The following is an 18,394-nucleotide window of genomic DNA, read 5'->3' on the forward strand; positions in this document are numbered from 1 at the left end:
GCTTTGTAAATCATACAACAAACATCACGGAAAATATGATAACGTCTCTTCAAAATTCATGTAAACTGTGTACCTGCTCCAGATTATTACAGACCAATATTATATTCTGTGAAATAAAACACAATCGGTTTTAATACAACTTGTATTCTGAAATCACATATTTGAAAGTGCTGTCATGCGCGATAATGAAGGACAAAGAATTTTGGTGAAATCAAATGTTTGCATAAGATCACACAATTTAAGTGGTGAAGCTTCGGCTCGTCCAGGTTTTCTTGTTTCACTTCGGACAAATCAGCCAGCAAATGGGTATCTATTTGTCTTTCCTCATGTTCAGGTTTTGTCTCTTTGATCATTTTCCCATAGTTTTTTATGGTGTGAACTCGACCAGTAGTCATTGTTTCCAGGAATAGGAAAATTAAAGTGATTTGCGGAGAATCACAGGATGTTGAGGCAACGCAGAAACTCAAAGCTGGTTCCTCAGTTCCAAAGTCGGCAGTTCTGGCCACGCCACATCCTGTGTAGAGGAAGGATGTCAGGCTGAAGCCACATGAAAGCTTGGCTTGTTATGGGCTTGTTGTTCCAATAGGACCTCGAGCGGAGCCAGATCCAGGCTCCAAGGGGAGAGAGTGTGATAGATTTGGAATAAGCATCTTCATCCTCAAAAAGGTTGAGGTAGAATTGAGAGGTGGAAGGCAGATCCTTATCCTTTAGGATTTTGATTAGGGCCTTTACTGGATTAGGAGTGGGGAGATGGATGGTATTGATACACATTTAGAGAAGAGTTGTTAATGCACTAGTGGCACTATTTCACAAATGCATGTTTCTTTTTTGCCCTTATGGGTTGAATGGACCAACCAAGTAAATGTTGTCTTCTGTTTTGCAGGAAGAACCAAGCTTGGACCTCAATGCTGTGTCCTTTCAGCTAGACCAGATGTATTAGCTGATGCACTACATCTTGTTGAGTTTACTCATGTACACCTGTATGTTAGAGCCCTCCAGAGAGGGAAGTATGACCTTTCAGGCACAACATCCTGTCCAGGGAACCCAAGCACACAGAAACTCCATGCTAAACTAATATACAGACAGACATAGAGTCATAGCGGTGAACAGTCAAAATATCGACTACAAAATATCTACTGGACACAATATCGAGTTTTAAATATCGAATGGACAAAATATCGACTGGACAGAATATAGACATCAAAAATATCGTTTTTAAGGTAAGTAATGTAATATCGAATGTTAAAATATAGACAGTTAAAATATCGAAGTATATAATATAGGTTAATAAAATTATCGAACTTTTGATAATATTGATTTTTTATAGTGTTTTTTATGTTATTATATGTGTGAAAAGTGTGTATTTATGTTATAAATAATTTTAATTAATGACATTTTATTTTTAAATTTTTGCGTAATTTAATTCTGTAGCGGGTTGTGGGTTTATAGGGGAATAGGGTGGGAAGTAATTTAATTATAATTAATTAAATATGTAAATTTATTTATTGTTAATCATTTTTAATTATTTGTTAATTAATTTATATTTGGTAATTAATTAACTTTTAATTGACAATTAATTTAAATTAATTGATTAATTGCTAATTATGTTAATTTTACTAATTTATTTTCTCTAGTGGGTTGTGGGTTTATAGGGGAATTGGGTGGCAAGTAATTTATTTATAATTAATTAAATATGCTAACATATTTATTGGTATTGTTTTAGAATTAATTGTTAATTAATTTTGTATGGGTAATTAATTAAATTTGAATTGCTAATTAATTTTATTTAATTGATTAATTGCTAATTATGTTAATTTAATAATTTATTTTCTGTAGTGGGTTGTGGGTTTATAGGGGAATAGGATGGGAAGTAATTTATTTATAATTAATTAAATAAATCAATTAATTTAATTGTATTTAATTTGAATTTATTGTAAATTAATTTTTAAATGTTAAATTATTAATTGTTAATTTGTAAATAATTTGTATTAATAGTTAAATAATTGTAAAAATTAAATTTATTTTGTAATTTTAATTGATTAATTATTATATTATATTAAATCCGTAATTACTTTTAATTAATTTTTGATAGATATTAATTAATATTTATTGAAATAATATATGAAGTATTTAATTTCCCTACTGTTGCACTCTCTGGAGTGGGAATAGTATTTTTTACCTCTACGCTATCCAACGCTTTCCCTACTGTTGCACTCACTGGAGTGGGAATAGTAATTTTTACCCCTACGCTATCCAACGCTTTCCTCACTGTTGCACCCACTGGAGTGGGAATAGTAATTTTTACCCCTACGCTATCCAACGCTTTCCCTACTGTTGCACTCTTTGGAGTGGGAACAGTAATTTTAACCCCTACGCTATCCAACGCTTTCCCTACTGTTGCACCCACTGGGGTGGGAATAGTAATTTTTACCTCTACGCTATCCAACGCTTTCCCTACTGTTGCACTCTTTGGAGTGGGAATAGTAATTTAAACCCCTACGCTATCCAACGCTTTCCCTACTGTTGCACTCTTTCGAGTGGGAATAGTAATTTTTACCCCTATGCTATCCAATGCTTTCCCTACTGTTGCACTCTTTGGAGTGGGAATAGTAATTTTAACCCCTACGCTATCCAACGCTTTCCCTACTGTTGCACTATTTGGAGTGGGAATAGTAATTTTTACCCCTACGCTATCCAACGCTTTCCCTACTGTTGCACCCACTGGAGCGGGAATAGTAATTTTTACCTCTACGCTATCCAACGCTTTCCCTACTGTTGCACTCTTTGGAGTGGGAATAGTAATTTAAACCCCTACGCTATCCAACGCTTTCCCTACTGTTGCACTCTTTGGAGTGGGAATAGTAATTTAAACCCTTACGCTATCCAACGCTTTCCCTACTGTTGCACTATTTGGAGTGGGAATAGTAATTTTTACCCCTACGCTATCCAACGCTTTCCCTACTGTTGCACCCGCTGGAGTAGGAATAGTAATTTTTACCCCTATGCTATCCAACACTTTCCCTACTGTTGCACCCACTGGAGTGGGAATAGTAATTTTTACCCCTACGCTATCCAACACTTTCCCTACTGTTGCACTCACTGGAGTGGGAATAGTAATTTTAACCCCTACGCTATCCAACGCTTTCCCTACTGTTGCACCCACTGGAGTGGGAATAGTAATTTTTACACCTACGCTATCCAACGCTTTCCTCACTGTTGCACCCACTGGAGTGGGAATAGTAATTTTTACCCCTACGCTATCCAACGCTTTCCCTACAGTTGCACTCTGTGGAGTGGGAATAGTATTTTTTACACTTCTGCTATCGTACGGTAATAATATTGGATATTATTTAATTATATTATGTTAATATATATATATGTTTTAACAAATATGATTGTAAAAAATGTTTTTTTATAACTTTCATTAATTATTATAAGTTAATTTAAGGATTTTTAGTATATTTTAGTAATTAATTTTTAATTTAAATTTAATTTAACACTGTTTTTAATAAAGTCGATATTTTTTAAAACTATCTTTTTTTAAACGATATTTTGTACTCGATATTTTTGTACTTACCTGTTTGTAGATACAAACTCGATATTTTGTCTGTAGATATTTTTTCCTCGATATTTTTGCTAGTCTATATTATGTCAGTGATCCTGGTGCCCAGGGGTTCAGAATTTAATAGGTGGAATAAATACATGATTACAAGAAGGGCGCTAAAAAATGAAGCATTACATACAGATTTTGTCACTTACTGCATCAGTATTAGGCGTGTCCTGCAATGTTGTGTCTGCCCCCCATTATATTTCACAGGGTTGACCTGCCAAAATGTATTGAGGAACAATCTGAAAGTGCAGGCCTTATTTCAGTTGGCAATTACTGAGAGTGATACACATTGCATCATTTGTAATTGCCAACAAGCGTTTACGCAAAGATCATTAATTAATGAGGCACTCAAAGTGAAGTCCTTTTTGTGACGAGAAAGTACGTTCAACTTACATTGGTGGTTGTTGAACATAGTGTCGGATTGGGACAAAAAAATGGGCCTGGGGCACCAAAGTTAAAGCAGCCCCCATTTATGAAGCATATAGCTAAAAAAGTGTTCTACCAGGGAAATCAACTTCAAAACCCGGCCCCCACTGCTTAAAAAGCAGCCCACACATTGGTCTGTCAGACCAGCACATCAGGAACTGCCTGATTGCCCTATAGGCCAGCCGGCCGTGGTTGGACCACCCCTGTAGGGGTATGGGAAAATACTGCTTCTCTGAATCTGAACTGCCACCAACAATGTCCATCTCTTCTTTCACAGGGCCCCAACCCACTGAGAAGATAAAAGAGCGAGGCCTTTGGGAGAGACTCCCAGATAAAGTGTATCTCTGCTCAATAGCACCTACCACGGTGGATATGGGTGGGCTGAATCACAGGCCACCAGGTGATGAAACTTTTTAAAAGATGGGATCTTGAGTGGAAAAGGAAAGAAGTTCAAGTATGATGCAACTAGGATAGGAACACTTTTTTTTTATTTCCACTGACCCTATAGTGAAAACACAGCAATTAGTTTGTCTTCTTCAACATATCAGTGAGTCCATAGTATGCATGAATGAGTTTCACTTACTGTTCAACGCACCACTGAGTTAATTATTTTGTGCCACACACACATGAGTTCCTCTTATCGCTCAATAGACTGGTAGATTAATTCTGTTGTCCCACACATGAAAGGTTTCCACCTACTGTCCCACGGGGTTACATCTATTGTGTCACACACAAAAGTTTTTGTTCCCCATATTTTTCACCACGCCATTGAATTAAGTCTATTGTGCAGCCAATTAATTAGTTCATCCTACTCTTTCAGAAAAACGTCGAGATATTCTATTAGGCATCAAATCAGTCAGTTTCTCTTGCAGTATAACACATCAGAGAATATTTCATATTATTCCATTTATCACTTGGCTTCTATAATTTTGCCACGTGCCATCGATTTTCGCCTCTTCCTAGAGTTTTTCCTCTTGTGCCAAATAGGGGGAGGTGTAGCTCGTGTAATTTGCTTTAACATAACTACGAGAAATTACAGCAAAATTACTCAGATTTACGCGAGGAGCATAACACTGCATTTGGCGCTATTTTCTTAGTACAAAATGCAACCTCACGCCCAATAAGGGCCCGAAGATGAATTTTGCGCTAAGAAAATAACACTAAATGCAACAGTACACTAACAAAAGCAGCCAGTAACAGCTCCTGCTCGCAAAGTTTTTGGGTGGGATTTTTAATCAGAATTACGCAAGCAGGCGTAATCGCACAATTTCCAGAAATTTCACGTCAAAAGAGTAACGCGAAATTACCAGAATTACTCCGATAATTTCGGAGTAATCAAACTTTCACGTGTGACAAATTTATGAGGCTTCTTTAAGTGCCCTCTGTAAAGAGGAGGGGCACATATTCTGCCACACATACACCGCATCTTTTTCTGCGCTGTGCCACATATGAAAGAGTTCCTCTTCCTATCTAGCGCATCCCTGAGTCTATTCTATTCTGCCACAGATCAATTCTTGTGTCATGTCCACACCTGGATGGTTCCCTCTCTAATTGTACCACGTCACAGTTTCACCACGTGCCACATATTACTGCATTTCGGCTCTTGCAAGTGCGCGCCATGTTTGTCTTGTTGTTCTCCGTATAAATAAAGTCCATACATTCGGCCAAATGTCAGTGAGTTACCCTGCTGTGCCGCGCATCATTTGTGGCACAATGACGCAGAACATAGTAATGCACTACACATTACCGAAAACCTCTCGTCTCATACTTTTCGCTTTCTGTTACTGTTGAACAATACGATCGAGTTTCTTTTTAATTAAGCGCGCCTCGAATCATTACGTTTCTATTCTTCCGCTGTACGTTGCGTAGCCCTCTCGGCTTCACAATGAGTTTGCTGCGGTTCGACATGTCTATGAGATGCAAGGTCCGTATGTCAATAATTAACTTACGGCTCCACGTGCCAATGATTTTCTTTCATTGTGCTTCCTGTCAATAGGTTTCTCTCGTTGTTCCACATACCAATTAGTTTTCCTCATTATTCTAGGCCTCAATATGTTCCTCGTATTGTTTTACGCATTAATTAGTCCGTCTTATTATCCTGTACATCAATGCGTTCTGCTTCGAAGTTTTCCACTGATTGAGCATATGCACGCAGCTGAATTTCTATTATTTGCCCACACAGGTCGATGGGATGTTGTGAGAATTCGCTTGTTTCCATCTCTCGCTCATCAGCAAACAGAACAAAGAAACAAGAGAAAAAAAGAATGGAATTATAAATCTGCTCCCTATTGCAACAAGCCAGAGGGCCTTTGGATACCTATTGGCTTTGTCATAATATATAGTTTGGGCAAGATGCTGTGCAGCATGGCTAAAAGTGAATACCAGTAAAAAAGGAGCCTTGCCCCAGCGGGGCGTTTTGTAGGCCTCTATTACGCACGCGCGCCTGCAAACTTATGTGGGTTCCGTTCTGAGATGGATCAGTAGATAAATAAAAAAGAAATAGAAGCAGCACAAATTATTTTTTAAATTGGACTGGCCAGCACTAATTGCTGCCTGGTTCTCCAGAAAAAACATTAATTTAATAACAACAAAACAATAATAAAACCTGAAGGGACAGCTACAGGGAGCAGGAGTTTGGTAGGGGTAGAAAAAGGAAGCAGAAGTGTAGGAGAGGGTAGTAAGTGGAAGGTGGGAAGAGTAAAGGAACACTCTAGGGAGAAGCATGTGCAAGAAAGCAATCTGGGGTCAGTACACAAGGGCGAGTGCAACAGGGGTCCAGGCAGGCACTGCCCAGCAGCTCTGGCTAGAGCCCCTCTAGAGCAGAGTTCGCGCCTGCAGCGCCCCTCAGGTAGTCTTCCGTTTTGCCTGCCGTTCCGTTTTTGGATAGTAAATCCCCTTTTTCTCATTTATTCTTATTTTGCCTGGTCCATTGTGTGTTGTTTAAATTGTTTTCTACTGTGTACTGTGTACTCTTGTCCTGCGGTCCGCCCCCGACACAGCCCACTCCCACCACCCTACTGCTGGTCCCACCCCCTTCCCCTACTTAATGCTGACCGATGTGTGGTCGTGCCGCTGGTGTGCCTAAGGCAAACCCGTCTGCGCCCGTCCGCGACCCGACCGCGACCAGCAGCAGGAACCCTGGATCTCTGAGGCCTCAGCGCTACGACTCAGCCACCCTCCACACACTCAATCCCGGGAGACACACCGACTGCACAAGATCCTCGCCGAACACCACCCATGGACAGTTCTTGTGCAGACCCTGCCACAGATCCTTCACCATTGACAAAGCTCCCACTGCCGCCGAAGACCGCCTCAGGCACACACCGCCAAAACCCTGACATGCATCTTCTCAACGTGCGCTCCCTGCACCAACACGGCGTAGAAATCTGGGACCTGATCGACACCCTCTCCCCCGACATTGCCTTTTTCATGGAATCCTGGACCAACGCCCTGACATCGCCACTTCCATTCCCCATGGCAACAAGATCCAGAGAAAGGACCGCCCGCACAGCCCAGAAGGAGGTCTCTCCATCGCACACAAGACCCCCCTCCGACTCTCCACATCAAGCACGTGTGACCCCCCCACTCCAACACAGAACACCTCCACTTCCAGATCTAGACCAGCCCCAGGACGACTCTACGTGGCACCCTCGGTAAACAACGATTACCACAAATCTTTTATCACACATACCATCACCCCGCATACCTTGACAATGCAAATTCCATTACTCCGCAATGCCATTACAACGCATGGTATTACATTTTAAATGCTTTTACCACGCATGCTTTTACAACAAATTCATTGCAAATGCATAAATGGTAAAAGCATATGTTTTTTAGATGTAAGTATAAGGTAAGTATAGGGTTTGGAGTTGGGGTGTAGGGGTATATGTTATGGGGGTTCAGGGGTAATTTTAGTGTTATGTGTTTGTTTGGGTTTTCGAGTGCTGCGGTATTTTTAGAGTGGGTTTAGGTTTTGGGGTGCTGGGGTAATTTTAGGGGTCAGGGTCGGTTAGGGTTTTGGGTGTAAGGGTAATTTTAGGGTTCAGGGTGCGTGTTGGTTTTGGGCTACTGGGGTATTTTTAGGGTTCAGGATGCGTTTAAGATTTTGGGTTGAAGAGGTATTTTTGGGATTCAGGGTTCGTTTAGGTTTAGGGGTGCTGGGGTTATTTTAGGGATCAGGGTGGGTTAGGGTTTTGGGGTGTAGGGAGTATTTTTAGGGTTCAGGATGTGTTTAAGGTTTTGGGGGTGGAAGGGTATTTTTGGGGTTCAGGGTGTGTTTAAGGTTTTGGGGTGCAGGGGTATTTTTGGGTTTCAGGGTGCGTTTAGGTGTAGGGTGCTGGGGTAATTTTAGGGATCAAGGTGAGTTAGGGCTTTGGGGTGCAGGGGTATTTTGGGGGTTCAGGGTGCGTTTAGGTTTTGGGGTGCGGTGGTAATTTTAGGGGTCAGGGTGGGTTATGGTTTTGGGGTGTAGGGGTAATTTTAGGGTCCAGGGTGCATTTAAGAATTTGGGGTCTAGGGGTGTTTTTGGGGACTGGGTGCGTTTATGTTTTGGGGCGAAGGGGTAATTTTGGGGGTCTGGGTGTGTTTAGGTTTTGGGGTGTAGGGGGGATTTTTAGGGTTCAGGGTGCATTTTGGGGTGTAGTGGTATTTTTAGGGTTCAGGGTGCAGTTAGGTTTTGGGGTGCAGGGGTATTTTTGGGGTTTAGGGTGCATTTAGGTTTTGGGGTGCATGGGTTATTTTGGGGATCAGGGTGGGTTAGGGTTTTGGGTTGCAGGTGTATTTTTGGGGTGCAGTGTGCGTTTAGGGTTTTGGGGTGCAGGGGTATTTTTGGAGTTGAGGGTGCGTTTAAGGTATTGGGGTGCAGGGGTATTATGGGGTAAAGGGTGCATTTAGGTTTTGGGGTGTAGGGGTAATTTTGGGGGTCAGGGTGGGTTAGGGTTCTGAGCTGTAGGGGGAATTTTAAGGGTTCAGGGTGAGTTAAAGGTTTTGGGGTGCAGGGGTAATTTTGGGGTTCAGGGTGCGTTAGGCTTTTGGGGTGGTGGGTTTAGGTTTATATATATATATATATATATATATATATATATATATATATATATATATATATGTATATATATATATATGTATATATGTATGTAAAGCACTTTTTACACAGTTTATGAATTCACCACGCATCCATTTGCGTTGTGAAGGCATGCGTGGTCAAGACTGCCGTGGGGCAGTCGAAACGCATCAGGCTGGGCACTTGCTTGAATATTATTATGCACTTGCACTTTTAAAACAAAACTGCATCTAATAAAGAAGATTTAAAAGATACTCAACATTTGTGGTCCGTACCTGGGGAATGATCGTGGCATTGGTCGGATTCAGGATTGTGGATCGTATATATATTACCTACTGGCGGTCGCCAGTAGGTATATATAGTTAGGATTTTTTCTCTATGGGTTTTTTGAAAATTCTATGTCTAATAACTTTGGCGTTTGTGGACGGAATTGGCTGAAATTTTCAGGAAAATGGCACATTTTGTTTCTGAGCAGCCCCTGAAAATTTTGGGGGGGTTCGTCAAGGGGGGGCCGAGAAAAAAGGGGGGTCCCAAAACGCGTTTTTCCCATGTTAATTTCCATAGGGCGGTTGGCCTCACTTTTAGCCCGAACGGCTGAATGGATTTGCACGAAACTTGGCAAAATTGTAGGGACTGGTAGCCCGATGTGCCTTTTGTAGGTCTCAATATATGTGCTTCAGTGGATTTTGAGAAATTAATGTTCAAAAAAAGATATATATCTGTAGCAGCGGACTGGGCAGCGCTCCGCTACGCGTACTTTTCGCGCAACTGAGCTTTGTGAAGCGAAGCTGATTGGTTCTCCGGCGTCTGTCAACATTCCAAACAGTCCGTAGCGGCCGCCATCTTGTCTCTCGGTAGGATCGAGAGACAAGAGGAGGCCAAAGCGAAGGGGCAAATGACCATAAGGGGGCATAGTACATTGTCGCTCACCCCCTAGGTTTGATGTGGAGGTTTTAAAAGGGCCCCACGGGGCAAAAAAAAATAAAAATAATAATAATCGAACAGCTGAATGGATTTGCACGAAACTTGGCAAAATTGTAGGGACTGGTAGCCCGATGTGCCTTTGCTAGATCTCAATATATGTGCTCCAGTGGATTTTGAGAAATTAACGTTCAAAAAAAGGTATATATCTGTAACAGCGCACCGCTTCGCGTACTTTTCGCGTTACGGAGCTTTGCGAAGCGAAGCTGATTGGCTCTCCGGTGTCTGTAAACATTCCAAACAGTCCGTAGCGGCCGCCATCTTGTCTCTCGGTAGGATCGAACAGCTGAATGGATTTGCACGAAACTTGGCAAAATTGTAGGGACTGGTAGCCCGATGTGCCTTTCCTAGGTCTCAATATATGTGCTTCAGTGCATTTTGAGAAATTAACGTTCAGAAACAAGATATATATCTGTAACAGCGCTCCGCTTCGCGGAGATAAAATTATATGTGTATTACCTAGCTGTTGCTAACACCAGTTAGCGACGGCTAGTAGAAGATAGCGACCATCTTGGGCCCCACTTTGCATGTGAGTGATATTTATCACTAATGACATGCAAAGTGGGCATGCCAAGATGTTAGCGACTGGAAACAGTCGCTAACATCGCTATCTCCTATTATCAACTTTTGGAAATATTCGAGATAAGGGCGAATATCTCCAAAAGCTACCACCTGCCCTGAGCAGTTCTTAGCCATGTTATCCAATGGGAGGTGGATAACATGGCTAAGAGCATTAGCTCGGTAATGCATGAATATCGCTGAGTTTTCAGCGATATTAATGCATTGCGGTCGTTTTTTATCGTATTTCCGATAAACCTTGATAATAGCAAGGTTTATCTGCGATAATTTCTGACGGTAAAAAAATCGTTGCTAAGCATCGTTAGGGATAAATATCGCTTAACTTTGGTAATATGCCCCAACGTCTGTTAACGTTCGATTCGAAGGAAATCAGGAAGTGTTGAAAAACATTGTCTGCGCCATCTTGTCTTTTTTCAAATGCCACACTTTTGTCGTGCACGGCAGCCATTTTAGATGCCTTGACCAGACCCACTCTGTGCACGCTGTCGATCCTTAGCATGGCTCCCCACCCTCGCAAGCATCTCCCCCAGGCAGTGGTCACCCCCGCTCTCTGTCTTATGCATGGGTAATAAACCTCCCCCATCTGCGCTGCTGTTCCCTGAGAATCACACCCTGTGCCCGCCCGACACCTCCCTTTCGCCCTATTCACTACCGCACCCTCTGACACTCCTTTTCCTCTGTGTCCGATTGTCCAGGCTGGTCCTAGGGTATCAGCTAGCCCTGCAGATGTAGTTTATGGCCACAGCTGTAAAGAATCACCCCTCTTCAAAGGAGTTATAGTAGATCAAGGCCCACACTCGATGAGATCCGTCACAGCAGAAGCGTTGCTATTATCTGAAAACCATCCTGTATTGTGATTGGGGAGGGGACCGAGCCTGAAGCGGAAGATTCCAGGGATGACTGTTTGTACATCAAAGTTTTTACAATTATGTGTCACATTAAAAATATATAGCACTCCGACAAAGTAGTAAGATTATAAAACTTTAATAATTTATAAATATATACAAGAAAACAAAAATAGTAATAACATATAAACATTTTTAGGGAAAAACAACGAAGTAGCGGTCGGCTGTGCGAATAGTCCCAACGCAGCACAACGTCCAGATTTCCGGCGTGGGGCATCGCGGGGGGTGGGTCATCAGTAGCAAACTGTTGTGCGAATAGTTCCAAGGCAGCAGAACGCGCCGAAATCTAGATGACACGAAAGTGATGTCTAGTAAGTTGCCACCCAGCAAATAACGGCATGGGGCGTCGCGGGGGGTGGGTCATCAGTAGCAAACTGTTGCGCGAATAGTTCCAAGGCAGCAGAACGATGGCACCAAGGTGATGTCCAGTAAGTTGCCACACTGGTTTTGGTATCCTACAATGCTGCTCCGAATAACGGCGTGGAGCACCCCGGGGGAGGCGGCGTGAACGGGCCTCTCCAGGTGGAGTGTCATCTGTTGTAGTGGGGCGCCCCTTTACCGTTTCAGTTGCCATTCCGTCCGTTTTTGGTCCACTGTGTCAAAAGCCGCAATTCAGCTGAGTTGCGCCCACTCTTGCGGTGCAGCGATAGGCGGCTGTCACAGGACTCTCAAAATGGCGGCAGGCTGTTTCCTTTTTGGGCCTGGTCCACTGAAATGGCCCTGGGACACCTTGGAAATCGGACGCTTGTCTGCTAGGTCTTGGACCCCATTCTCGAAAGCGTCCCCTCCGCCTTGAGAATTCATCAAAAGTTTTGGGGGCTCCGACTCCTGCAGGCTTCTGGTGGGGAGCGGCTGCCATGATTGCTCGCGGAATGACCACGACGGAGCCACGAGATGGTGGTGCTTTCATGCTGACGCCAGCTTCAGTCTGAAACATCCAGAAACAAGGTGGGGCTTTCATCGTTTGGGAAAAAAAAAAAGTTTTCATCCTATGAAAAGTGTTGTTTTTAGGTCACATGATCATGCCTTCCATCATTAGGAAACCAAAAGTAAAATGAACCAATGAAAAGTTTTATAAACAAGTCACATGACCTGTTATGCGGCATAGGGTGTAAAATGCGGAGAAAATACGTTGGCACGTGAGGCGGCGTCAGTAGCGGACCGATGTGCGAATAGGCCGAAGGCAACACAACGCGCCAAGATCCGGATGGCACCGAGGTGGTGTCCAGCAAGTTGCAGCACTGGTGTGGCCATCCTACAATGCTGAAAGTCGGCGTGGGGCGCCCCGTTGGCCTGTGAGTTTGCGTCAGTAGCGGACCGATGTGCGAATAGGCCGAAGGCAGCACAACGCGCCAAGATCCGGATGGCACCGAGGTGGTGTCTAGTAAGTTGCCGCACTGGTGTGGCTATCCAACAATGCTGAAAGTCGGCGTGGGGCGCCCCGTTGGCCTGTGAGTTTGCGTCAGTAGCGGACCGATGTGCGAATAGGCCGAAGGCAGCACAACGCGCCAAGATCCGGATGGCACCGAGGTGGTGTCTAGTAAGTTGCCGCACTGGTGTGGCCATCCAACAATGCTGAAAGTCGGCGTGGGGCGCCCCGTTGGCCTGTGAGTTTGCGTCAGTAGCGGACCGATGTGCGAATAGGCCGAAGGCAGCACAACGCGCCAAGATCCGGATGGCACCGAGGTGGTGTCTAGTAAGTTGCCGCACTGGTGTGGCCATCCTACAATGCTGAAAGTCGGCGTGGGGCGCCCCGTTGGCCTGTGAGTTTGCGTCAGTAGCGGACCGATGTGCGAATAGGCCGAAGGCAGCACAACGCGCCAAGATCCGGATGGCACCGAGGTGGTGTCTAGTAAGTTGCCGCACTGGTGTGGCCATCCTACAATGCTGAAAGTCGGCGTGGGGCGCCCCGTTGGCCTGTGAGATGGCGTCAGTAGCGGACCGATGTGCGAATGGGGCCAAAGGCAGCGCAACAATATTTTCTGATTTGAAGACACCACAAGGCGCTGAGATGCCAAGATCCGGATGGCACCGAGGTGGTGTCTAGCAAGTTGTGGCACTGGTGTGGCCATCGTACAATGGTAAAAGTCGGCGTGGGGCGCCCTGTTGGCCTGTGAGATGGTGTCAGTAGCGGACTGATGTGTGAATGGGGCCAAAGGCAGCGCAACAATATTTTCTACTATATTTTCGGAGTAGAAGACACCACAAGGCGCTGAGATGCCAAGATCCGGATGGCACCGAGGTGATGTGTAAGTTGCGGACCGATGTGCGAATGGGGCCAAAGGCAGCTCAACAATATTTTCTGAAGAGAATACACCACAAGGCGCTGAGATGCCAAGATCCGGATGGCACCGAGGTGATGTCTAAGTTGCGGACCGATGTGCGAATGGGGCCAAAGGTAGCGTAACAAGATTTTCTGTATGGAAGATACCACTAGGCGTTGAGATGCCAAGATTCGGATGGCACCGAGGTGATGTCTAGCAAGTTGTGCCACTGGTGTGGCCATCGTACAATGGTAAAAGTCGGCGTGGGGCGCCCTATTGGCCTGTGAGATGGTGTCAGTAGCGGACTGATGTGCGAATGGGGCCAAAGGCAGCGCAACAATATTTTCTGACTGACACCACAAGGCGCTGAGATGCCAAGATCCGGATGGCATCGAGGTGATGTCTAAGTTGCGGACTGATGTGCGAATGGGGCCAAAGGCAGCGTAACAATATTTTCTGTATGGAAGATACCACTAGGCGTTGAGATGCCAAGATTCGGATGGCACCGAGGTGATGTCTAGCAAGTTGGTGTGGTCATCCTACAATGCTGAAACTCGGCGTGGGTCACCCCATTAGCCTGTGAGATGGCGTCAGTAGCGGACCGATGTGCGAATAGGCCGAAGGCAGCACAACGCGCCAAGATCCGGATGTCACCGTGGTGGTTTCATAGTTGAGAGGCACTTCATCTGCAGTGGGGCGCCGAGATCCGGATGGCACCGAGGTGATGTCTAGCAAGTTGCTGTACTTGTGTGGTCATCCTACAATGCTGAAACTCGGCGTGGGTCGCCCCATTAGCCTGTGAGATGGCTGTTCTTTGGATTTGGGCCTGGTCCACTAAAATGGCCCTGGGACACCTTAGAACTCGGACGCTCGATTTTTTTTTCCTTTCCTGTACATGCAAAAAAAGGTAAATGCCCGGTATGTTACATGCTTCATCTGCCACGATGAACTCTCCAGAGGAACCGAAAAAAAATATAGTTGTGGTAACTATACCATGCATCGTCATATGGAGAGGTGGCACCAATTAATTATAGTGCTGCATAAAAGAGAGATTTGGAGGAGAACCCCTGACCTGCTAGTGCATTCATTAAAGAAGTGTCACTGAGAGCTTCAGAGGCAAGGGAAACGGTCCCAAATATTTAGAAGAACTTTGGAAAGATTAAAATGACATGTTTAGATTGTGGTAAATTAATTTCATGTGGGCAGATGAGTGTTACTCTAATAAATACAGCATATGAACATCATCATAGTCGATGGTTGGTAGAGACATTTTGACTATATCCTGGACCTGCCCGTCCTCGCCCAAAATGGCGCCGGAATAAATGGGACTCGTAACTCCTTGTTGTGTACTGGTTGCACAACCTTGATATCACGAGATACGTATGCAGTTTTGAAGCACATGGCGGGCGGGGACGAGAATTGATTGAATATTTCGACATCCCTATTGATATTAAGTTCTGATGTGTTATTGATTACTGTACTGTTGAAAATTCGAATTAACGTCACCCATGGTACTTGCCCGCAAATGTATATCTAGATAATTTTATTGTAACTGGCCCTGTCGTATTTTAATTATAAAATGTACGTCCACCGATTCCGTAACTGTTAGACACCTTAGTTTTTGCAACCTAATGGCCCGCCCGTTACGTTCCTCTACAGTGTAAATGTCTATTCATCATATACGATTACAGTTTGCTCCGTGGCAGGCCCACGTGGTTATAGGCTCGTATTTGTATAATGAAATTTTCACAATAAAGGTTTTTAAAAGAAAACATGGTAGTAGTGTATACATTGGTAAAGTTTTTAATAATAGTCACTGTTTTAGAATCATTAAAAGGCAAGTGAAATAAAGCAGACCAATTACATGAAGGGTAAAAGGTATAATACGAAGGAACGCAGTAAAGATAAATGGTCAAGGGCTGTTGTGTTTTCTATTCCTGCAACATAAAGTGATCGATAAGAATCTCATATTCAGGCGTATCGGCGACTAAGACAGCAGGTCGACCCTCTTTTGCTCAACGGCTCCGTCATGGGACGAAGAAACGCTCTTTTTCTCGAAAAAAGAATATATTTTACTTGCAGGACAGTTGTAAAATTTCCGGGAAAGTACATTAGCCTGGAACATTATAACATATATTTAAGAGAAAATAATGTTCGGAAGTAATTAAAAGCGTAATTTTTAGGTGATATGACCAAGGCTTTCATCATTAGAATAAGAAAAGTAAAATGAACCAATGAAAAGTTTTATTAACAAGTCACATGACTTGTTATGCTTACGTTACGCGCTGCGCGCCCCGGATGACTTCCGGATGCGCTAACGCGGCGCGTCATATGACGCATTACGCGACAACGCAGGTCCAGAATATAGTCAAAATGTCTCCACCAACCAGCGGTCGAAACACAACCCCTTTCAGCAGGCTAAATAGTTCTGTTAAATGACAACAGAAGGGACAGGCAACAAGAACCATCAGTCAAAGAGGGGAGGGCTAGTTCTTCTCTACCGGGTTACATTGGGGCGCTACCGGAACTGATCGAATTGGTAGTCTACAGTGTTTCTGGATGTTTCAGACCGAAGCTGGGGTTAGCATGAGAGCAGCACCATTTCGTAGCTCCGTTGTGGCCATTCCGCAACCAATCATGGCAGCCGCTCTTTATCGTTATTTTGGGCGGGGTGGGTGGCGGAGCCGAGCTGTTTTGCAGCCATCATTGTGTGGAGTTCAGTTCATCTCACTAGTTTTGTATTTGTCATGAGGGGTTGTTCCTAATGTTTCTATTTTAGCGAGGTCAAAAAGAGATCCCATTAGTGGCCTACTGATTTTGCTCGATTCCTTTTCTTTTTTTTTACACGATTTTTCGTTATCTGCAAAGACTAAACAGAGTATTGCGACTCTGTGTTTGTTTGTAAATAGAGAATGAACCAAAGAGAACTAATTCTAAAACAGTAAATACTTGGATAACAATCAATCAAATGGAGAGAGAAGCAGGCACGACGGATTACAACGGGGGCAAAGGCCTGCGTTAACTACCTTTCACTATCTGCAAAGAGAGAGTACTCCTAATAGAAATGAGGGGGGGGGGCACCATTCAAAGCAGATCAGTGTGCATAAACACGAAAATGTTTTCACTTACCACGTACTTGACATTCGACAGCTTATGATATTTGCTATTAAAAAACCATTGAAATTCACTGAAAAAACCATAGGTTATAGACCATATATAGTTAGGAATTAGCATTTACAAAACCTTGAAAATTCACTGAAAAAACCATAGGTTATAGACCATATATAGTTAGGAATTAGCATTTAAAAAACCTTATTTTACTCACACAAAACCATTGAAATTCCATATATAGTTAGTTGCACTAACTATATATTGCGCACCCGCAATCCACTGCTGATCATGTCACATATTACATCATTCATGACATGGTCAGTGACATCACTGATGACATCACTGATGACATCTCAAATGACATCACTGATGACATCACTGATGACATCTCATTTGACATCAATGACCACATCACTGATGATATCATTCATGTGACAATACAATGCATCTCCTCACATTTTAATATAACCTCTGTTTCACCCAGTGTTAAATACAGAGTATAATTTTTGAAACCATTGACACACCAATACTAGTTACTACATACGTACTCACTGATTCCTACGTCTACACACACATTCACTCATTCACCCATACAATCATTCATACATACAATCACTCATCTTTACAACACTATCATATGCACTCATACACCTATACAGACACTCACACTCTGCCACTCATCCATGGAGTTACTCACACACCTAGTCAGTCCTGTAAAGAATCAATCACACTTCCATTTTCTTGTCTATACAGTTAAACATAGAGCACCTTACATTTTCAAACATATAGTAACACATACTTACTTTCTTATACAATCATTGATACAAGTACACATTGATCTGCACAGAGTCACACACCTCCCAGCCAGCCACACACACACTCAGTCTCCCATACAAATACTTGGACAATCAATCAATAACCCATATAGTTAATCATATAGCTACTGATCAACACATGCAGTAGTTTACAGAACAACAGACATAATGATGCACAAATTAAGACAGTTTAGTCACTAACCCATGCACTCAGTGAGACACATTTAATCACTCACTCATACATTCAGTCATGCACCTACTAAATCCTTCGTCCAGACAGTTATACATCTACTCATTCTTCAATATCTAAAACATATTTAAACTTTACAGAAACACACAGTCACTGGATGATGTCATCAGTGATGTCATCAGTGATGTCATTTGAGATGTCATCAGTGATGTCATCAGTGATGTCACTGACCATGTCATGAATGATGTAATATGTGACATGATCAGCAGTGGATTGCGGGTGCGCAATATATAGTTAGTGCAACTAACTATATATGGAATTTCAATGGTTTTGTGTGAGTAAAATAAGGTTTTTTAAATGCTAATTCCTAACTATATATGGTCTATAACCTATGGTTTTTTCAGTGAATTTATATATATATTCCAAGCTCCCAAAGTAACGACCAGCACTC

This window comes from Lissotriton helveticus, chromosome 1_1, assembly GCF_964261635.1.
Source record: "Lissotriton helveticus chromosome 1_1, aLisHel1.1, whole genome shotgun sequence".
Lineage (NCBI taxonomy): Eukaryota > Metazoa > Chordata > Amphibia > Caudata > Salamandridae > Lissotriton > Lissotriton helveticus.